The sequence below is a fragment of the Cuculus canorus genome, chromosome 1, assembly GCF_017976375.1.
Source record: "Cuculus canorus isolate bCucCan1 chromosome 1, bCucCan1.pri, whole genome shotgun sequence".
Lineage (NCBI taxonomy): Eukaryota > Metazoa > Chordata > Aves > Cuculiformes > Cuculidae > Cuculus > Cuculus canorus.
This window is the reverse complement of record NC_071401.1, coordinates 157,840,858-157,863,196: the sequence shown is the minus strand read 5'-3', so window position 1 is coordinate 157,863,196 and position 22,339 is coordinate 157,840,858. Positions and strand designations below refer to the sequence as shown.

The following is a 22,339-nucleotide window of genomic DNA, read 5'->3' as shown; positions in this document are numbered from 1 at the left end:
CACAACATGAAACACATTTAAGTCAAAATAAATATTTTTGTAGTTCTCTCACACCAAAAGCAAAGAAACATATAATAGAAATCATATCTTTGCGTTTACTTTAAATCTCAAGCTATAAACTGAGGAGAAGAATATCTGAGTGAGATAGGATATCAAACTGAGTGAGAAGGATATCTAAGGGCACAATTTACTGTGGACTAAAATAATGACCTTTCCTATTTACAAAATAAGGGCTGTTAAAATAGCTTAGAGTATGAATTAAACAAGCACAGATTTTCAAATATTTAAACACGTTTCTTTTCTACTGCAGTTGTAAAAGCACTTCAAAAGCCTTAGAATTTGTAATTGTATAGACCAGAGAGGGGTGAGCATTATTAGTCTGCCTCCGTCTGTAACTTCTTGTCCCAGCCAGTCTGCACTTGTAAGATGCAAAAGGTCCAGCTTAAAAACACCTGATGGCATAGGCTTATATTGAAAATGCTGAAAGAGCCCGTCCTTTCTCTGTCAAGGACAGCAAATATCATCTCAAACTGCAGGTAAGCCCCACACTTGAACACTGAGGGGCTTCACAGCAGGGGCTTTCTGTGACCTTCCAGCGCAGTGGTACAGACTGAGTCACCTTTACCAAATCTGCAATTCTGGTTCTCCAGAACCTTATCCCATCGCTGACACAGGCAATCGCAAACAACGCTCAAGCCTCCCGTTTCAAGGACAAAGAGGCAGTACTCAGATTGCAATCACTCCTTCAGAGCTCCCGGTGAGAGAGGGGGAAGAGCAAAATAAAAAGAAAACTTAGTTAGACAACCTCTGCTGTGAGGATGCTAAAAATCACGACTAGATATTGGGTGAAGGTCACGAGGTTTATCTAAGAATACAGGGAGAGAAAAACAGACAGAGGAAGGAGGGGTGGGGAGAGAAAGAGGGAGAGAGCACGAGCACTGCAGCAAAGAAGCGATGTTCAGCAATACGTGCTGGCACTTACCATAAAAATAGAAAGATCCAAAGAGAATCAGATTAAGGATCCTTTTTATCTCTCTTCAATAGAAAGATTTCCACATGAAGCTTTGAACACAGCTGTCCAGGGAAAAGCAAGGTAACATGATGATACACGTAAAACACTAACACACGGGTCGTGAGTCCTTTAACAGCCTTCCAAAATCTGCAAGCAGTTTGTGTTGAAAAAACCAAAGGTAACAAGTCTGAAGACGACTCCTACATAACACTGCAGCTAAAATAGACTGCTGTATTTCCAGTCACTCAGACTGCACTGTTTTCATCTTCATCTTCTCACCATTACTTACATCCTAGAGGTGGGCTTGGGGGTGGGGAAAAGAGATTTCTCCTCCAAGTGGAAAAGAGCACAGAAACAGAAACAGCATCAGCATTTTTAATCAGTCGCTCGGAGTACCCAATCACAGGAACCGAGGGCTGCCAGCGTGACAGTTGTCCAACGCAGGGCAGGCTGCCGCGCCAGCCACCAGCACGTTCCCAGTTTCCCCAAGAACACTGATGGGCTGATCCACTTCTTAACACCAGAAAGGTTTGCTTGTATGCGAGTGCAGAAAACTGTCTTCATGCACTACGTGTTCTCCTCCAAGGAGCAGAGCTTTGACAGCTACAGAGTTTTATGGGTTGCTGTTCTTAACAGGCTGTTTTCTACATCTGTGCAATACTACCAAAGGAAGAAAAGTTTGGAGGTTTAAATATTAACATCATTTAATTTGCACTTTATTATCCAGTAGCTTCCCTATACAAAGCATGCATTAACCATTGCTCCTTCTTCAAAGGTTTCTTTTTTTGAGGAGAAGGAAACCTGTAAGGGATTTTACAGGACAGCCCCGCTACTGTGAACTGCCTTCTTAGAAACAGTGCTCATTTTGAGATGACATCACAGACCCCCAGTAGTACAGATCCACAGAAAATACATAACCAAGGTCCTTCTCCCTCCACTGGCCAAAATGACAACTGGATTAAATGTTTGTGCTGCTATCTATCATACAGTTGGACATAAAAAAAAAAAAGGAAAAAAAAAAGATAGACCTCAACTTAATTGCAATAAGGAAATATCCAGCACTGGGAGACAAAATTCACTATGGCATTTACCCCATTAAACCTATTTGCACATCAAAGTGGTACAGTCAACATTAAAGCTGCCAAACATTACAACTTCCAGGGGAAGATCCTCATTCTAAAATACAAATGCCTACATTTGAATATGGGGGGAGAGATTCTTCTGTTCCTCCTGCACAATGCAGTCCACAGTGGAGCAAACAAATACAGCATGGAAATTTGCATTTACTTAAACCAGACACTCCGCAGTAAGCAAAGTTAGGTGCTTAGCTTTTCAAAATCTTTTAAAAACAGTTAAGCCTGGATTTCTGCTTAACTGTATTGCAAAGTAAACGTCAATATCATCCATCTGATATTCATGTTTCAAAAGATGAGAAGGGTATTTAGTGTAAGGGGGAATGCAATGAAAACAAACTTCAAAGCATCCCCAGCAGCAGCACCCATATTATTTGGTCAGTATCACGTTCTCCTAGAACATACCAGGTAACAGCATGAGACCAGTGAGCTGGGTAAAAAAAATCAAACAAATAAACAAAACCTCAGAGGTTCTATGGCCTGAAGTGCAGACCAACAATCTGAAGTACAATTTAATACTACTAATTTGTTCTGAAATGTTTGCATGGACATATTGCAAGAGCACACAAATTTCACTAGCAGGCAGTAGTGATCTTCACAGAAGACCATGACAATGTACTACGTAGGTCATCACAAAACTAACCTTTATTTTTTTTTTTAAGAAAAAACACCACCAACAAAAAAGGTTTCTTTCCTTAGATGACAGTAGGTCCATTATTTTCTTGCATTTCATTTAGGTTTTAATAGGCTTGCTTCATGCCATCAACAGAGCATGGGTTATATTTTTTCCTCCCTTTTCATGAACACCATTAGTTTAAAAAAACACAAGATAACTGTTATGAGAGATAGAAGGCATGAGGGAAGGACAGTTCAAAAAAGAATAAATAAGAAAGGGGAGCAGTTACCATATACAAATAAAGCACATGGGATATATGCAGATGTATACATGTAGATAACCAAAATCAAAAATACAGCCAGCATAGGAGTGAGTACAAGAAAAGGTGAAAGTAGCACAAGAAAATACATTTGAACTCTGCAGTAAGCTTTCAATACATATTGCAATGTCAGCAGAAAGGTTTGTATTTGATTCACATGGTTGGTGAAGCCAGCAAATTCTGTTTCAGGAAAGAGTATGGGAGACTTTCAGAAATTATCCCAAGATACCCATTACAGAAGAAAGACTACCCACATTCACCCCTAAGATCCCATTTTAATATTAATTCCACAACCAAAAAAACAGTAGGGTTTCTTCTCCCTAGTGTTATATAGTCAAGGTCCTGGACTAGGCAATAAACAGAAGAGAAACCAGAGACAAATTCCTCGTAAGCAAAACTATCGGTTCCCCTTTTTTCCTATAAAGGTGCATAAAACCCCCAAGCAATGGTGCAGAGAGAAGAAAGCTAGGTCACAGGCAGAATTTGGTAGATGATGCTATGAATATTTTGCAATGAGTCTCATAGCAAAGAAATGTGGACCTGAACTTCATTACAAGGAAGGGATTGTTGGAGGTCCAAGAGGAGTTTGTGCCTAGCGGCAGAAATGCTGCTAGGATTCCATCTACATGCTCTCTGCTGACAGCTGTAACAACCCAAAAGATTTGAAGAAAGGCTAATAGAGTCATTCAAGCTTTAAGCTAAGAACAGTTGATTTGAACACTCAAATAATTTAGGTTTAAGCTCCTATAGAGGCTACCTTCAAGAATTTGGAAGAAGTCTCTGATGGATGTTCAGTGTGGATTTAGTGCAGGGCTTATGTTTCTACAAAAGATCCCAATTCATTTGTGATGCTTTGCTTATAGATAGCAGAATGGTAGCAAATTCCTTTGGAAACCTAATTTTTCCTTTTTACCTTCATTTGCAGATGGTACTTTCAGTGTGCCTCAAACTGTGATTAATGAGGCCATAACCATGTGCCAGCAAGGACACACTCTACCTGTCTAAGTGTTATCTTTCAAAACATTTCAGGGATTAGAAGTAATGGAGGGAAATCTACATATATTCCTGGAAAGAATACAATTCTCTCTTTCATTTCAGTAAGAGAACTGCTACCTGGAAAAAAATAAATAGATGCTGAAACCAGCTATTCTTCTACTTCTAGAGAAAGGAAAGAAAAGCTTGCTTACTTTCATTTGTTTTGAAAGAAAGCCAAGAGCACTCTGCCAGTCAAAACTGAGGCTTGTTTTATCCTACCTATCTACCTGTTCGTCCAGAAAGCAAAACAAACTCAGGACTAGGTGGTCCAGAGCAGTTCCCTCTATTCCTGCCCAATAATTTATGGGACAACAATTCAAATCAACATTTCTGAGCTAGAAAGTAAAGGGGATACCCAGAACTTAAATAAATCTGACTACTGGAGCCTCAAATAAGCTGCCAACTGCTCAGAAAGAAGATTTAGGAAGGTCCAAGCGTGATGGGGTCTGCCAGCGTGCAGGCCCCAGCTCAGCAGCACACATCAACAGGTGAATGTGTGAACAGGACATATTGTAGAAGCAGCTTTAAGTATAAAGAAATAAAGATTTCAGAGAGAGGTGTTTAAATTTTGGTTGGGTAATTCAAGTATGTTTGGTTTCTCCATGCTGTCAGAACCACTCCAGCATGCAGAAAAATACATCTGTTTCATTTAGTTCAGAGTGTGGACAAGAATGAAATAATAAACCCCAGAGGGTTAGGTATGCATAAAACATTCCTCTTGTTTGGTCAATGTGCTTGTGATCCTCTCCAAGGTGTTCAAGGACAGCTCCCGAGGAGCTCAACGAGACCAACAAAAAGCAGGAAAGTCCCTCCTAACTTTATGTTGACTGAAGGTAACCGGGGAAAATTAATACTTGAGACTGCTCAATTTGAGCATCCTTCAACTTTCTGATTTTGCTATTTTTATTATCCATTAGATAGAAGAAGATTTTTTAACCTCAACATTTATCTCTTGAGCACTGACAAAAATCTCTCCTTAGTTGTCATCTTGGTAGGTTTAGATGTTTTCTGGCCTATTAGTTTGTCATACAGTTCTTTCACAGTTTTTCAGGACCTATTCTTTTTTTTTTATTAGGTCAAGTAGGAATGTAACCAAGTCTTTTAAAAAACAAAAAGAAGACATCATGCTGTTGATTCTAAAATAATTTGTTGGTTTTAGTTAGAAACTATTGAGTGAGTTCTGGAATTAGATATTTCATGTTATCATATAATTCTCACCCTAAATACAGAACATATTTACTGAATGTTTCTACTTTTAACATTATAATACACCAACACATTTTAAGTAAAATTTAAATTCCTAATGCACTATAAAGCCTCATTATATGAGACACCTATTTTCCACTGTGTTGAACTCAGTATTCAGGGTTGTCAATACAGAAAACATTTTTCCTATTTTATCATTTTAATGTTACAGTTATAAAATGAATATATTTTTCTTAGCAAGATTTCACTCTTCAAAATGTGATTTCCTTGGAAAAAGTGAAGCGTTCTGTAATTATTTTCAGATAAAAAACCAATTCATCATTAAAAAAAAAGTTACTTCATTGTTCAAATCTCTTAAACAGGAGATGTCAATATCAATCCAAGCATAAATTTCATCAGTCTTTATTTTCTAGAAAAGTGAGTGTTTCACAAGCTTTTGTTTGTGCTGCTGATGCATCATTTGAAATTGGGTAAAGGACATCCTGAACTACAAGTACAGATGGAAAGGAAACTAAAAACCACAATGGACTTTGAGAAAAAGATGCTGATTACCAAAATCAAAATTACCACTAATAATAATAAAAAAAAATTAAGGTAGAAATTAAGTCATCCACACAGCGATCTCTGAAGTACTAAAATTATCCAGGTAGAGAAGTAATCATCTAGAGAGACTTCAATTTCTGCAACGTGAATTTAATGCAGGTAGGAACTATTTATTTGTTGAAGGATATTAATGTAATCTACACTGATCTAAGCTGTCCCTGTTTTCAGTGCAGGGCTGGACAACATGATTTCAAGATACCCTTTATGGTAAATGCCTCCAAAAAACCCCAAAACATGGTAAACGCTTAAAAAAAAAGCCCCAAAACATACAAAACCAAACAACCAAAGAAACCTTTCATATAGAAACAGAGCAACATCAAACAAGCACCAAACAAAACAACACCAAAACTAATAATGTTAACAAGCAATACTAATAAGTGCTGATGAATGTACACACACATACATGCTCCATAATCAAAGAGACTGAATATCTTTACCTGGTACTTCAGGCAGAATCAAGAAAATAAAATATAGGCCCCATACCCAGAAGTTCCAAAAATTGGCTGATCAGACTTTGGAAATTGACCTCATCTAATGATGACCTTTTAAATACCACCACAGCTACTGAGGCTGGGAAGAGTTTCCCATATCATAGTTCTTCAAAGTTTAAAGTAGTTTTTCTTCCACAGAAATATTAAGTGCATCTTAGTAATAGGATTATTTTTAAGCGTTCTTCCAGAAAGATGAACTATTTTTAAATTTAACTTACGAACTATTTACTTGGTCCGTCATTTTATCTCATTCAGAAACACCATTCAAAGTGGCTCCATTTTCAAACATTCAACTTTTGAAATGTTAGGAATGCAAAAGACATAAGGTGACCGCAGAGACTCATGATTTACTGAAGTTTTGTGACTTTTAATGGGTTTTTAATGTAAGAAAAATAAGTTCTAGAGACATCACTGTTAATAATCCTGATGAATCTCTCTATTATCGAAAGCAAGAGAAAGTGAAAAGACAAATCTTGAAGTACTTGGTATGTACTTCATAATGCATAACTGAAGGCCACATTCATAAATACTGTCAGCCGCTGACAACGGTATTTCAAAACAACCTTTTAATAGCAGCTTGCATCTCCTTGTAAAAGAGCTCAGAAAAAACTGGCTTCCCACCAAGAAATAAATGGTATATCATGGCACTTAAGACCTAATATAATGGACAAAATGTAACAAAATTAGTATTTGTTTGTGACTAACCCAGTATTTTACACATTTATTGATAAACATTCCTGTCTATACTACAGTGACACATAAAAATGTGTGAAATAAAATACACAATATTTTTAGCCCACTGTTAATTCTCCAGTGAAGTCACAAAAAAATCAATAGCCTAAAGATATCAACACAACTTTTTTTAACCTCAGCAGGTAAACAGAAGAGCTATAGGGAAAAAAAGACAAAGATTTTCTACAGAATTTTCAGAGTCTACCGGTTAAGTAAAGAGTCTTTGCAGGACAACGTAAGCTATTTTGACTGAAGCAGATACATGATTTTCATAAGCCAAGAACTAAACAAAGCATTTCTATTGATCCTCCCTTCCCCCCATCCTGCTTTGTTTTAGATGGATATTTTTTTTTTTATGTGGGAAAAAAATCAACACAGTATTTTGAAAAAAAAAGTGTATGACAACTGTATTTCAAATTTTCAAATATATTTTTGGAAGAGAGACCTTGTTAAAGAAGGTCTGTAATGTAACACCGCACTCTGCCTGACCACCTTTAGCACCTGTCCTGGAAGCCTGGTGAGAAATAACCTCATGGCACTAAGAAGCTAAATGTGCAGTGCAATAGGTCTTGCACATAATCATAAAGCTGCCGCTCAGGCACACAGGACAACCAATGAAGTTTGGGAGATCTGTCAGATATCAAAAATTTTAGTCTAGAAAAAAGCCCACCCCTAATACCAAAGTTTTCAGAAGCATCACTGTTTCTCAAATGAAATACTCTGGTCAGAAAACAAAAGCAAAAAGGTGCTGACATTGCAACAGTTCTGCTTAAATAAGGTTATTCACCAAATTTCACCTATATCCACTGCTTAAGTTTCCATATCCACCCCACATATACATCCAAATTCCTTCTAGTGCTGAACCTGTAATTTATTATTTTCTTATAATTCTCATTGCAACTGCTGTCATAATTAATTTAAAAATATTTCACCCACTCTTAGAGTGTCTTCTCATTTGTAGTGAGCAAAAGGAAGCAGTTTGATCTTGAACACTTGCTGGCAACGTGCAAGACTGTTACACATTGACATGCCATCCCTGGAAGACAATAAAAGTCTCAAGTCCTACACAGTTCAACAGAAAGAGTTGGGAAGAAAATCCACACGTAATCCAACAGATCTGCTCCTGCAGCTGACTACAAAGAATTGATATTAATATCTGTAATTAATGCTATTTTAGGTCTGCCTGAGAGACCAATAAGTCATAATGAAAGGAAAGAATATACAAGGGAAATTAGTATCCTTGGTGGAAAAAGATGTTGTGTTACTTGAAGATAACTGCTGCTATTGTATGAAACTAGGACTGAGCAGTAAGATTGCTGACTTAGATGCTGATTACTCTGCTGCTAAAGCATCATGCAAGCAGCAGTGTCCAGCTGGCACTAATGATACATCACAATGCTCCATCTGCAGCTCCCCACGTGTGCTCAGTTGGGGGAATGTCCTGTGTGAAGCACAGGAGGTAATTGGGCAAGAGAGGCGAGAAACGTAATCTAAACTTAAATGCTTCTTGTTTATTGCGATCCACCTTCAGCTTCACCAATACCCCAACGACCGATTAATAACCGACACACACTTTGAAATATTAGCTGCCATTTGTACTTGTATTTTTTAAGCTATATACTAGTACCATCTGAAGTAAAGTACTATTTGAAGACAGTCCTGAAAGCAGGAAGAGGTTTTGTATCTAGACACGCTCTGGTTCTCTTTTCCTGTCTTAGCCTGTGAAAGGTTCCTTAAAACCAACAGATTCTCCAGACTGACTTTTTGACACACTCTACCCTTCCTAAAGGCACAGATTCAGAGCAGAAATTTTCTAGTGTGGCTGTTATGCCTCATTTTTGTACTAAACCGTTGTGGATTTGAAAGTGTTGGTGTGGTTCTGGAAGAAGTAATTGCCTTGTTATTCAGATTAATGGCCATTTCCACACTAAACAAAGAGCATCAGGAAGTGTCTTAAGAAAAAATGACCACCATAAGTAGCTGTAGAACTAGAACTAATGATAAACCAGAAAAAATATGATTTTTCACCTGTGTATATGGAAACCAAAATGAGACTCTGATCAGCTGGCTAAAATCATCAATGACATGCAAAAAATAAATCAATTGATTAATATCCACTCTTACTACAAAAGTTTTTTTCCCCCCCTTTTCACTTTCCTCCCTCACATTTCAGTCGCTTTATAGCCTAGGGCTTGGAAAGGAAGATTTTTTCAGATTTTCATGGAGCAACAGAATAGTTAGTCCTATAGAAGCACAGTTTCTTAGCTGCAAGTTGTTATTATGAAGTAGTAGAAGCTTCCTAAAGTCTGAAGGTGGAAGTCAATCATCAGAAGACTTCAAGATTTTTAAATGCCCATGAGTGTTTTGGCAGGAACTTAACATTACAGAGTGCCAAAGCTTCCTGAGGATAAATGCATTTTGAGACCATTAAGATACCTCTTGGCAAAAAGTTGAGCATCAGTAAAAGACTTTGTTTCTATTTCAATGCTGACTAAATTCTTTCATTACTTAAGTTGCCAAAACAGCTCCCACAAGCCACCTCCTGCAGCTAGCAAAGGTGCAGTTGGAGGTGGTGCACAGCGAACTGAATGTCCTCCACTGAGAGGGCATCAACCAAGATACTGAGCATTCAAGACCTAATCAATCAAAACATTTTAACCCTAATCCTAAAGCATGCAAAAGTACCACTCAACTGAAAACATTACTAACATGCTAAAAACCATACATTAGCTAAAATATTTTGCTAGAGTATCCACAATGGGCTCAGCAGTACGTATAATTAATTGGCTTATTTATCTAAGAAAATTAAGGGCCTCTTCAGAGGACTGAACATAAGGTCTAGACCTCAAGTACACTTGTGTCTTGATTTGATTAGAAAAGAATAAAACACCTCCTGATAACTTAAACGTAAACACAAATAATGAGGTATTAGTATTTTCAGACTGGTTTACTAACACATTTAAACTGATTAACTATTTTCTTTTCCCAGAAGCTCTGTGTGAAAAGGCATACTAATATAGAAAGTTATCCCCATTTATGAAATCAGCATATTTGTCACCATCATAGGAAAGACGGAATTTATTAGGCAAATGCACTGTAGAAAGTAAGAGTGTCTTTCTATAAGAAAGGAGTAGACTGAAAGAAAGGGAAGCATCAAACAAAAAAATACATGTGGTATACGCAAAAAAAGTATATTTTTGAAAAGAAGCCTTCTACATACAGATGGAGGTTTGTGTGGTTTTTAAAATTTCTTTAAAAGAGAGCCATGCAAAGGATCTGCCAAGTCAAATGAATATTTGTCACACAGTTGCTGAAATACACAGAATAATATTTTAAAATGAAGTATTAAAATATGCAAATAATGTGTGGAAACAATTTTTAGACAACTGGCATGCTTGAAATGTAATGCATCTTTAAGTTGCTTCAGAATTAAACTCAAATCGGTATAAAACAACATTAAGAATAAACTACATCTATTACATCTTGCAACATTCTGTGTCATGTCTCCTCAGATGCCAAAGAGAATTTTAAACATTATGCCTGAAAATGAAAAATTAAATTATTTTCTTTGAGCTAAGCCCTCTTCTGTAAAGCCTGAGCCTCATATGGGTATTTAAATAAATTATAAAACAAGGTACTGTAGTCTTTCACTAGAGAAGAATTCCATCAATAAAAAGTTAAACCACATTTCCTTACTTTTGAGCTAGGTGTCATTCTACAGAACCTCAGACCCTGTCAACTTCATAAGAACAGCATGGCAAAATCTTAGAGTGCTTTCCACAGGTGAAGAAGGAAGATGCAACGTTGAATGCAGACAGAAAGTAGTGACAGAAGACGGTGTCATTGTCAGATACAAATCTGATCAGCAATATTATCTACTGATTAGGAGACACCATACTAAAAATTAAGAAATAAATTTAATAAATATTGATAGATAATTTCTTGATAATAATTGAGTGTACAAATTCATTATTTAAAGCAAACTTATATTTCCAGTCAAGTGTACGTGCACAAAAATTTGTATTTACAGTCTTTTCAGAGTTAGATTTACTATTACTTTAATATTTAGTTTGTAAGTTACTCTAAATAGGAATTGTCAGTGTGTTCGTGATCCAATATACTGTGCTCTTGAAACAGCAGACAATGGAAAGACTGCATCCTAAGAGATGCACAGAAACTCCCTCTTGTCTTCTATTGGTTCTCCTATATACACAAACTCATTAAATGAGCATTTCAGGGATAAGGTAACCTTATCTGATTTTATTCTGAAGTGTCTCAGAAGCTGTTTCACTGAAGCTTTCACCAGTAAATCCCTAAATTTTTACATAAAGCCATCTTTATTCAGCCATTAATGGTTCCTTTCGTTCACCTTTCAATGTTTACTGCCAGTATCACATACCTGAGCTCAAAAACACCTCAACAGACAGTTTCAATAATACTTTTAATAAAAACATCTGAAGCACAAAAAAATTCAGGGTTGGTAAGTTATATGAAGATAGTGTTTCCAGACTAAGAGCCCACGGTGTGCAGACATGCAAGAGTAACTTCACAGAGTTTCGTGCTCTCAGTGATGGATGTCTATAGGTTTACAAATGCAGAGGTGTTATTTCTGCAAATGGCCAATATTAGCCACTACTTTATTGACAGAATTTTCCATATATTCTTTGAAGTAATTTGCCTTTAAACTTGGTGCACATCCAAATAGTTGTGAAGCACTGAATTCCTTTGCTATAGCTTCCATTTGCATGGTCTAGCCTTACACAAAAACCTTAAAATCAGTTATTATTTTCCTGAAATAAGGATTCACTGTACTTTAAAGACAAATCTCCATACTTTGCAGTTTCCTCCTTCCTATCACCTAAAAAGTAAGCTACAAAGCAAAAGAGGAAATGGAATAATTTGAAAAAAATAACGTGAATATTTTTATCGGAAGTCACTACAAAGTATTATCAGATATATCATGTCTTCCTCAAAAGCCTGGTTTCCACGGTGACCAGCACATCCTCTGCTAGTTTGTTTTGCTTTGTTTTTTTAAAGATCTTACTCTTTAGTTTCACCCATCCCCACAATTAGGATGCAAAATAAGCTCAGAGAAATGTGATTTTTTTTTTCCCCTCCAGTATCTAAACCAAGCAGAGGACTTAGATGCCTGCGTAGCACCAGGATAATACATGGTGGGTTTTGCCTAAAGCAACGTGATCTGGTTATGAAAACTCATCTACTTTGATGAAAAGATTTCATCAAAGGATTCTTCAAAGCCATCTGGGTGACAGTGACAAGCAGGTGAACCACTGTTCAAGCTCATCATGCTCCAGCTTTAAATTGTGTAGGACCATAACCTAAAATTCAGCGTGCCGGGTCAGACTAGAAACCTTCTAGTCCACTTGCTGAAGCATTCTGTCCCCAGTAATAGCCAGAGGTCATAATCTCCTGGCATGTTTAACATCATTAGAAGCGATCACTTCTTCCGTAACACTATAAACTGAACCATGACATCCATGAGAGAAACACCCTTCTAATCAGCTATCGCTTAAAACCAAGTTGAGCTCATGATTTCTTATCTATACACCAACATAGCTGCATTTCACTTTTGCTATTTCCACATCCTTACTTGCCACTCATGATATTCAATATACAGAATGTTTAAAAAGTGTTGTGCCTGCTCTCTTTCCATAGGAGGAAACACCTATCACTGGACTGGTCAGATGCTTTTCTTGTTTCCACAGTACCAGTTGTAACAATACAGACATTTCCCAGATTATTTCAGTTTTCAAGCAGTTTTTATAACAACTAACTACAACCACCAGCAATCCCTAATCACTTTGAGTTTACATAGCATTCAAAATTTATATAATATAGACACAGCCTAGTCCTCATAGCAAACTGCATCCTCTATTCAGCTGCCCAGCACATTCAACATCCAATTCAGATCAACATCCAATTTTTAACAATGACTCATTCAATTTCATCCTCTCCCTGTAGTGGTCTCATTTCAAGACTATTATATAACTCAATCTAGCCAAACATATAGCTAAACAATTTTACTGTTACAACTTCATGGCTTGGTCATAATTTATGGCAAAAACATCTTTTACTCCAGTGTAACAGAGGATGTTTACTAGTACAGGTTCTAAATTATCAGCTCTGCTAAAAATAGAAGAGATATTCTGCTGTCCTGAATATCAGCTAGAAGGGTCTGCTGCTCTGGTCCTATCAAATGCTACTCTTGTGACCTTGCAGAATAGTTGGATAATGGCTCCACCTTTCGTTTCTTTCTCCCTCACCTACCATCCACAGAATGGTATAGTGTAATAACTACTTAAGAACAAACAAACAATAAAAGCCCATTTTCAACAAGCTGTAGGTGCAGCATATTCCTATCTTTACATTTAGGGCTGCACTGATGCTCCTTCCCCCCCTAAACTTCATTTCCAATAACTTATTTTCACCTTATAGACTGAAGGTTTCCAAGCATTAGAATAACATTTTTTGACGAGGGAGAAAGAAGCATCCAGGGGAATGATTTAAAAGAAATAAGAAGCACGTAGGTATTTGTGCATGATGTACATTTGCCGTTTTTACTCTTGATGTGCAAAAGCGGACTGGGCTTTGAGAACTTGCCACAGCAATTACTTCTGTAGTCCCAGAGTGGTATCCAATATGCGCATTATTTTTCCTACGCAGTCAACAGGGAGTAAGTGCCCATTGCAGGAGATTTCTGGAACTTTATTTCCAGGATAGAAGAGAAACAAGGGGGTAGGAAACAGCGGACAAAAGGAAGCACAGACAGCACAGAGAGCAGTTATGTGACAGTAAAATAAGGTTTGTTCTATAAACACAGTAATACCAAAGGCAAATACATGAACTGACAGGAGGCTGCAGGGGTGGTTCTAAACTATGTGTAAACAAATTATGCTATATTTGAATATCAGTTCTAGTCCTCCTGGGTTAGACTACCTTGTATTGCAGTGCCAGTGGGTCTTTCCACTGATTCCAACAAAGTTCAGAGTTGTGAATTTCAAACTAAAAATAGTAAGAAGGCTCCTGCACTCTGATAATTAGAATTCATCAACAAGCATGTCAGTAGAATTCTGTCTGAGATTTTTTGTCCCCCACAATAAATGCTTCTCAGTTTTCTCAACCAAAAGACATTGCTTAGAAATAAATGCTGTGGAAACATTAAAACCCATCAGACACAAGGTCAAAGCAGCAGATAACCTAATGGACACTAGATCAGGAAGAACCTTATAAGCCCCTTGCTTATCTGTTATAGAAACAGGGGCTAGCAGCTGAAAGCCAGACAGACCAGCTCTCTAGAGCGTGGTGATCCACTCTCCCCCTCAGCTCTAAAAAGCCAATTCAGCAGCCTGACACATCCATGGCCCACGGACATCACTCCTGACCCAGTGAGTGTCCCAGTCGACACCATGGTTTGCTCTCCTTATCAGTTTCAGTTTTAACCTTTCAATTTCCTGAAACCACAAGCTAAGCAAAGGACCTTGCCTGTGAACCCACTTCTCTTGCATCAGCCTGCATGAAAGGAAAAGCTACACAGAGCTTCCTCTGGTTATCTCCTTCTCAGAGCTGAGCAGAAGGAGGCTGAAGACAATCGGAGATACATAGCTGGAAGCACTCGTTTCCTGGAAACTGTACAGATGAGGAAAGCAAAACAACAGGTAGAAAAGGAAGGACAAATTCACAGTATGTACACAGACTAAAGAGCTGGGCAGGAAAGAGAAGGAAAATAAAAAGAGATTTTTCAGAGGTATGCAATGAATGTTATGGGAGTGGCTAAAGAGGAAGAAATACAAAAAAAGCAAGGAAAAATGAGCAAAGAGAAGGAAATAAACTGAGTGAAAGAATAGAAATCATCACATTTTTCTAATTGGCATCTCCAGGCTTTTTTCCTGGAAATTTATTATCCTTCTTTTAATGGGTGGAGTGATGAGAAACAGAACAAGTTATCTTCAACTAAGCTCTAAAGACAGAGGAAGAAAATAAGGGCTTTATTAGAGCTATTGTGCATAGTTCATACCATTTTAATTATACAGCTCTTGCTTTCTGTCTCAGTTTTGTACTGCAGCACTACACATGAATGCTTCCAACTTGACATCTGAAACTCTGACACATCCTCTCTTTCAAAGGACTAAAATTTCATTATCCATATGAAATTGAAAAAGGTCGTTTAAAAAATGATGTTTTCTTTGTGGTCTTGCAACACTAGGTTTTCCTGGTTTATTTTTTTTTCTGGTTCACTCTCTTTAACATGACTATCAAAAGGAGATCTATCAGAAGATTCTTTTTTTAAAAAATAGCTTTTTCTAGCACAAGGATATATCAGTTACTTATAGATACAATACTTCAAGGTTTAACTGTGCTATTTTAACTGTGCTATTTTCTCTAATGCACAATAAAATCAAAAGCATTCTATTTCAAGACAATTTCTCTGGAGATAAATTTTAGAAATATCCTATTTTGATTCTGGAAATTTAACAAGAAGGTATTAAATAATAATTTTATGTTTGTCTTTTACCATATACTAGTACTTTGGTTTTAAAATACGCAAAATAGGTATGCTGTTCACAAAGAAAGGCATGTCACTGACTGAAGGGTGAAACAGAACACTGGTTTGCACAACATCAGTAAACTTCTGTTAGATTTAAAGAGGTAATTAAATATTTCCTTCTTGGACTAAGCCTTAAAGATTCTTTGGCACTAGAAAGTTCTACTTGGAAGAGTGATAAAGACACATGGGAAAAAAAACAGTTCTATCACTGACCATGCTAACCCTTTTCTGCATTAACTGACTAGCATATAAAACCAGCATATTGTCTAGACAAAAATAAAGTTCAAATAAAATCTTGTAGCACCGGCTGTGGTCAATGGACATTTCAGAAATGTATTCAAGAAATATAAAAAAACATAAAAGAACAAAAAATTATAAATACAAGTCTGTGTTAGCTAAGTAACAATTTGCGCAGACTGTGTACTACAGACCCTCCCGAGTTTAAGTTCACATACTAGCAATGTTTAAGTACCAACAATGAAGAAAATGGTGAGAGCATCATATTCCAGTTTATATTTCTGCAATGATATGCCAACCTTAGATCAGCAAAAAGGGCAAATATGCACATTCTAGATGAAAAGAAGGCCAAGCCTTGTAGTTAATTTCAAAAGAAACGTTAGCAGAAGAGAATGCTGGAGAGTAAATACACGTTCAGCTTTAAAGATGCTCTCCAAAGACAAGATTGAAGCACACTGATACAGCACTGCAGCAGGCACACGTTAGCATCACCAGTGTTAAATGCCTTCAACCAAAAAAACACGATCAGTGCTGGTTAGCATTTCTAAATACACACTATAACAGGAACTGCTGACTTATTTTGCTTAGGAAATTTTTGTTTTCTCATTGGTAAGTGGTAAGAACCATAAGAGAATCAGATAAATTGATTTCAATAGCACAACTCTTAAATCCAAAATTAAGCATACACTTAATTGCTTTGCTGGATCAGAATCAGGCAGCTCAGCAGCTTCTAGGCTTGATCCTACAAAAAGGTCAGAAGGCTACAAAAGTTACACAACTTTTAATTCCTTCCTTTCAAACACATTTTTTTTAGAATGATCTGTGCACTTACTGTAAGACAGAATTTTAAGTAAACAATATTACACGTCTTTGACTCATGAAAGTAATCCTATTTGTAGCCAGAGCCTTGAAAATGGTTAAGTACAGGTAGTTAGATGTTTGGAAGTATAGATTTCATGGCACTCTCTGTCCCAAGAGTCAGCAAGGATACTAATGTTACCAAAATACTTAATGTTCTTTTTAAGTCTCTAATTCATCATACTTATTGAAGGCAGTATGCTTTTTAGCCATTTCGGGTTTAGACTTAAACACATTTAGTCTCATTTTATTCAGGGGAAATATGCATACACTGCATTTCAGGAGCAAAAGATGACACAGCACTGCAGGAAAGGCATTCTGTAGCAAATTGCACTCCCCCATAATTTTGATAAAAGTAGCGAGCAGTTGCCATTTGTTATACTGGGAAATTCTGCTGGTGGCTGAAAGAAAGAAGTGAGAAAGATAAACCTCTCTTCTTCATGGCCACACTGATTAATGAACAGAGACACAATGCCAGCGTTAGCAGAGAGATCAAGACAGGAGCAAAGGCGGTCTGTTGGCTGTCAGGACATTGTGGTAAGTCTATGCAGTTGGCAACTGGGCTGTGTAGTTTCTTTGGTTCAGATGACTTCACGGTTCCCAAGTAACATTTCTGTAAGTGATATTTTCTTCTTTACAAACCTCACCAAAAGCTGTTAGACAGTCAGAAACCACAGAAGCCTGTCTCTATTCTACTCCTTTTTAAAACGCTGTACAGAGAATACCAGACAAATCTCCCAAAAAGCTCCCTACCTCAATGCAATTATGAAAAGGTATTACAAAGGAAAGCACAAGCAGTCAGCGACACTGTAGGTAGAGCAGATTTTGCCCTTGGCAGTTAAAGAACACAGAAATTCCAGTGAAGATTCCAATCAGAGATAAAAGACGTGTTCTTTCTGCTTCTCAATTTTGTAATTCCATCAATCTCTTTGTAACTGAAAGTCAGGCAAAACGAGAGTACAACCTCATAACTAATCATGACCTTTCAAATTCCCTTTTTGGTATCTCCGCCTGTCTCTTTCCGTCCAACATAAAGAGCGTGCATTAGGATTCCTTAACAGAAATCAATACATAATTACAAACCATAGACCAAACGGAGCCACTGATTTTAATACTTTTTTAATGCTTAATACTCACCAAGCCCCGTGAAAATTTTGTCTGGTTATATCCAGGCCACTGTATATTGCTATAGCATCTTTAATAATGCTTTCCACCACAGTAAGGAACATCAGCACCATCTTGTGGCTTTCACTTCTGTGCACAGGCCTAAGGAGTTAGGCAGTTTATGAGACCTTCAAATTAAGATTTGCAACTGGAACTCATTAACTCTAAGTGCTGACATCAGCAGCTGCATCTCCGGGGTCCTTTAGTACTTTCTTTAATCTCTGAAGGCTGCTAGTCAGGATAAGTGAAGAGATCAGATGCCTGTTCTTCACAACTAGTTATTTCCAAACCTTTATAAACATTACATTATTAAATAAAAAGAAACTGAAACCTACTGTCTTGTTTTTTCTTTCTTTAAATAATTTTTGTTTTTCTAGTCTAAGGACATTTTTTACTCTCCTCTTATAAGATGACCTTTTATCTTCTGTATTTTTCTGGTAGTTATTCTCTGCTTAAGTTACAGTATATCTCTATCCTTTTTTGAAAATAAGCAGTCAATTTGGGTAAACAACTTTACTTTCTCCCTCTGTGGCAAATATTTCAGCTGAGACATCGCAGGCTTCCAGTTGCTTTTTCACAGCTGCAGCACGCTTCTGATTAGTAGCTGTTAATCTTAATCTACCATTTCCAGCTGAGGACTCCCAGCTCACAGGAGGTAAAAAAAATTCCTATTATGCACAGTTATGAAACTTGCACTATTGTAGTTCATCACTTTTCTCTTATGCTGTTCCCAAAAGGCATCCATTTCTTCCTACCTGACAGATTCTCCTCTGTAGTGATGTCTCCCAGCTTAGACTCATCAGCTCATCTCATCAATGCACTCCTTTCCAGGCAGAAGTAATCCATAAAAATATTAACCTTGTTTCCAAGCCAGTACTGAGAAAACCACTATTAATCTTCCTCCCATTTATGTTTCCCTTCACAAGACTGTTGTCACCTCCCCTTCAATCATCTCCTCATTCACATTATAATTCTTCTAAGTCTCATTTTTCTCTAGGTGATCAAATAACTTCCTAGTAAGCCGATACTATTCCTTTTACCAAAGTCAGCTAACGTGAGATCTATTGCACTCACTTCCTTTGCATCTAGCTGATCAAATAAATTTAACTGGAGTCTTAGGCTATAAGTCATCAACATCACAAATTATTTCTTTATATAGCTTTTTATTACTAGTGTGTGATTTAAAACAGGCCTTAAATGCTGCATGGGACAATACAGCTCTGCCAAAGAAAACCAAAACAGGAAGTTGCAGAATCAAAGAATCCATTTAAGTATGCATTATATATGCACTTGCATACAAATCAAGAAATACATAACAAATTAATTTTACTTTTGTCTGTGTCAAATATAGCATTCACAGCAGGTGGCAATATTACTGTGAAACTACATCTTGCAGTGTAGGAACAAAGGGAAAAGGTTTGATGCTGTGATCCCATCAGCAAAATAAAATTGAGAGGCTGTAGTAATTCACATAAACAAAACAGGGGACTTCAGATGCAGCCCAACTTCAACAGATGTGAGCAATGAAGCTGGAACACTCAGATGTTCTCGTGTTTGCCAAAAATTATGTACTGTAATTGTAAGAATACTAGTTTTTCCAGAAGTGCTTGCTTCTGACCAACTGTAAGAAACACTCAGGTGCAACTCTGAAGAGGTTCCAGCTGACTTGAGTCCTCTGCATTTTTTCTCTTGTCTCTGAATACAAGTTCTCCTGAAATAATTCTATTCCATATATTCACATACCAGGGATCAGGCAGAGCATATAGGTACCTACTTCACATTTTGATTGCCTCAGCTGTATTTATACAGCTAAATATATTTTAAAGAAGATCCCATCCAAGTAAGGATGGAGTAAGGTACCCTAGCAGTGGAGAAGGGCAAATAAAATGCTTCAAGTAAATACAGTCCAGTCAGCCTAACATCGATATTTGAAAAGAGATAGTGACAAACTAGTAAGCAAGCAATAAATCAAGCAGTCTATAAGCACCTTGAAGAAAACAAGATGATAACAAAGAGCAAACAGATTTGTCAGGAACAATTCATGGCAAATCAATATAATTGCTTTCAAAACAGCTGATCTAGCATACAATGGGATAGGTCCCTGTAATGAACAAACAGCAGAAATGCAGTCTTGATGAACATGCACTAATTTAAAGTCAGAAATAGTTGAAAGAAAAGAATCAGATTATTATTAGCAAAAATAGGAATTAATTTCAAGAAGACATAGAGGTCTTGTTTTATTTAATATTTTCAAAAATATGATATTTTGTGTTTCTTTAAAATTTGCAGATGACACAAAATTGACGGGTATTGCTCACCTCCCAGCTTATTTCTACCCGGGGCAAATCTATTCCTCTCAGTCCAGTTGGTGTTGTCAAGCAAAGTCTTCAGAATATTCCGGAATATATGGTTCAATGTAATTAAGCAATGGATAATGATCATAAGAAGAGACAAAGTTAATCAACAGGAACTCTTCGGGATCCAGTTTAAAAGCCAATATGTAATTATCAAACAGTTATCAAAACTAAGCTCCTCCTTGGTATTCCCTCACGCAACTTTAATGATTCTATAAGATTCCCACGTTACAAAATTAGTGCAGACTAACTCCTCATTGTTTTGTGCCATTCTCAGCAGAAGCACAGTTTTTATTAAACAGTGCAATCCTCTCAAACAATTTTATTTCAAAGCATAATTAATATTAAAAGTTCAAGAATTCCCTTCTAGAGTACATGAAATGTATTGATTCTGACCTAAATTATACTCCTACTTCCAAGGACAAAATTTGACACTACTCTTAATTAGCTAGTATTACCGAATGTTGTGAAGCAACAAAAGAATGAAATTGAGACTAATGTTTTAAATAGGATGCAAAGCACCTACTAGGACTTGCTCCCCAAATCCTGCTAGCTGCAGTTCTACCTCCTTCATTCTGCATATCCTAATACACAGAATTTTATTTTGTTGATACCTTATTTTCTACATCACTATCTTCTTGCTCTGAACATTGAAATGCATCTCAGATACTCCCAAGTGCAGCTATTACAAGGCCCCAAACATGCCCTGCTTGGGAGGAAGCAGCCAGAATTTTTCTCACCAACAGTAGTTAAAAAAGAATCCTTTTGAAACTATAACGCATGTATTGAAAGCCTTGTATACTGGTGGTTTAGCATAGCTTGATTTTAAAGATTTTATTATTAAAATTTTATAGAGAGTTTGATGGAAATTCACAAGAGGGAAGCAGCACAGTAGCCCTGAATCATGGTATTCTCTTGCATATTAAGTACCTTTAAATAAGCTGATCAAGTAGTCCTGGACATAAATGAGTCAGGATATAACTTTAAGACATACCCTACCTCATTAATCAATCTCTAAATTACTCTCTGCCTTTTCAAAAATTTCCCTGTTTCAGCTGATGTGGTACTCTTGCCTGAGCTTCCACAGACGTGCTGTGCTCTGCTGAACAGCTGTTATCTTTGCTGCAAACAAGCTTTTCAATCACTCCAAGAAAGTCCCTGAAAACTGATAAAGTTGAAAAACCTTGAGGAATCTTCGCATTTGAAGTTTTATAATAAGACTTGGTGCTATGGATTATCACTGGTGTGGCAGACACTACATCCAGCCATGCAGAGAAGCTGCTGACACAACACCCTTCTACCCCTACGCAATAGGGTAAAGCACTTCTAATCAGTATATAAGAAATTTTTCACCTCACTTGCGTCCAGTACTCTCTCTTTTGTTGCAGGAGACATTTAAATTTAACATAATCCCATGGATTATCAATTGTTCCATTTAGTAAAGAAATTAGTACATTAACTCCTCAAGATGAAGATTGTGTCTTTCTGTGCTTTAAGTCACTGGGGTTGAGTTAGGAAGCAAGTAGATCAGGGCCTCATCTGCCAACCAGAACAACCACACTACTTTCTTGACCCGCTACCTATCATTATTGTGATCAAAGACTCAGATACAAATGTCAGCAGACTATGGATCAAGTGAGCTGTCCTAACACCACGATCCCTTATCAGCCATCATCTTTCCTGCAGACCCCAAGAGATCTCCAAACCCCATACCAGAAGCATCCCACCACTGACCAGCAGTGCTGTCTGATAGTTTCTGATAGCCATAAGCCTTATAAGAGGGTGGGAGCACAAGTGCATTACCATGAATGTGATTGGATGCTTCTTGTACATCCTATTTTGTGATTAGAGAGGTGCTCATAGCATTTTGAATATATGATGGACATATCAGGATATCCTCGATAATGCATTTTTATGGCAGGCACAGAAGAGAGGATACCGTCCCCAAATGCCTCCATATGCTATCATGAATCCAACCTCATGAAAAAGACTACCAGTTTTAAAGCAAACACA

The 22,339-nt window shown here is 37.2% G+C and overlaps 1 protein-coding gene across 5 annotated transcripts in view; it reads right to left on the bottom strand.

The window, feature by feature from the left end:
- The window catches only part of ANO4 (anoctamin 4), a 213,775-nt gene that overhangs the window by 191,119 nt on the left and 317 nt on the right, over positions 1-22,339 (bottom strand). For 3 of the 5 annotated variants that reach the window (XM_054073573.1, XM_054073564.1, XM_054073578.1), the window contains exon 1: positions 983-1,384. The exons of 1 other annotated variant lie outside the window; for it this stretch is intronic. The gene's annotated coding sequence lies outside the window, so the exon portion shown is untranslated. Of the gene's footprint in view, positions 1-982; positions 1,387-22,339 lie in introns of those variants that run through there. One more of the 5 variants, XM_054073520.1, reaches the window with a different exon arrangement.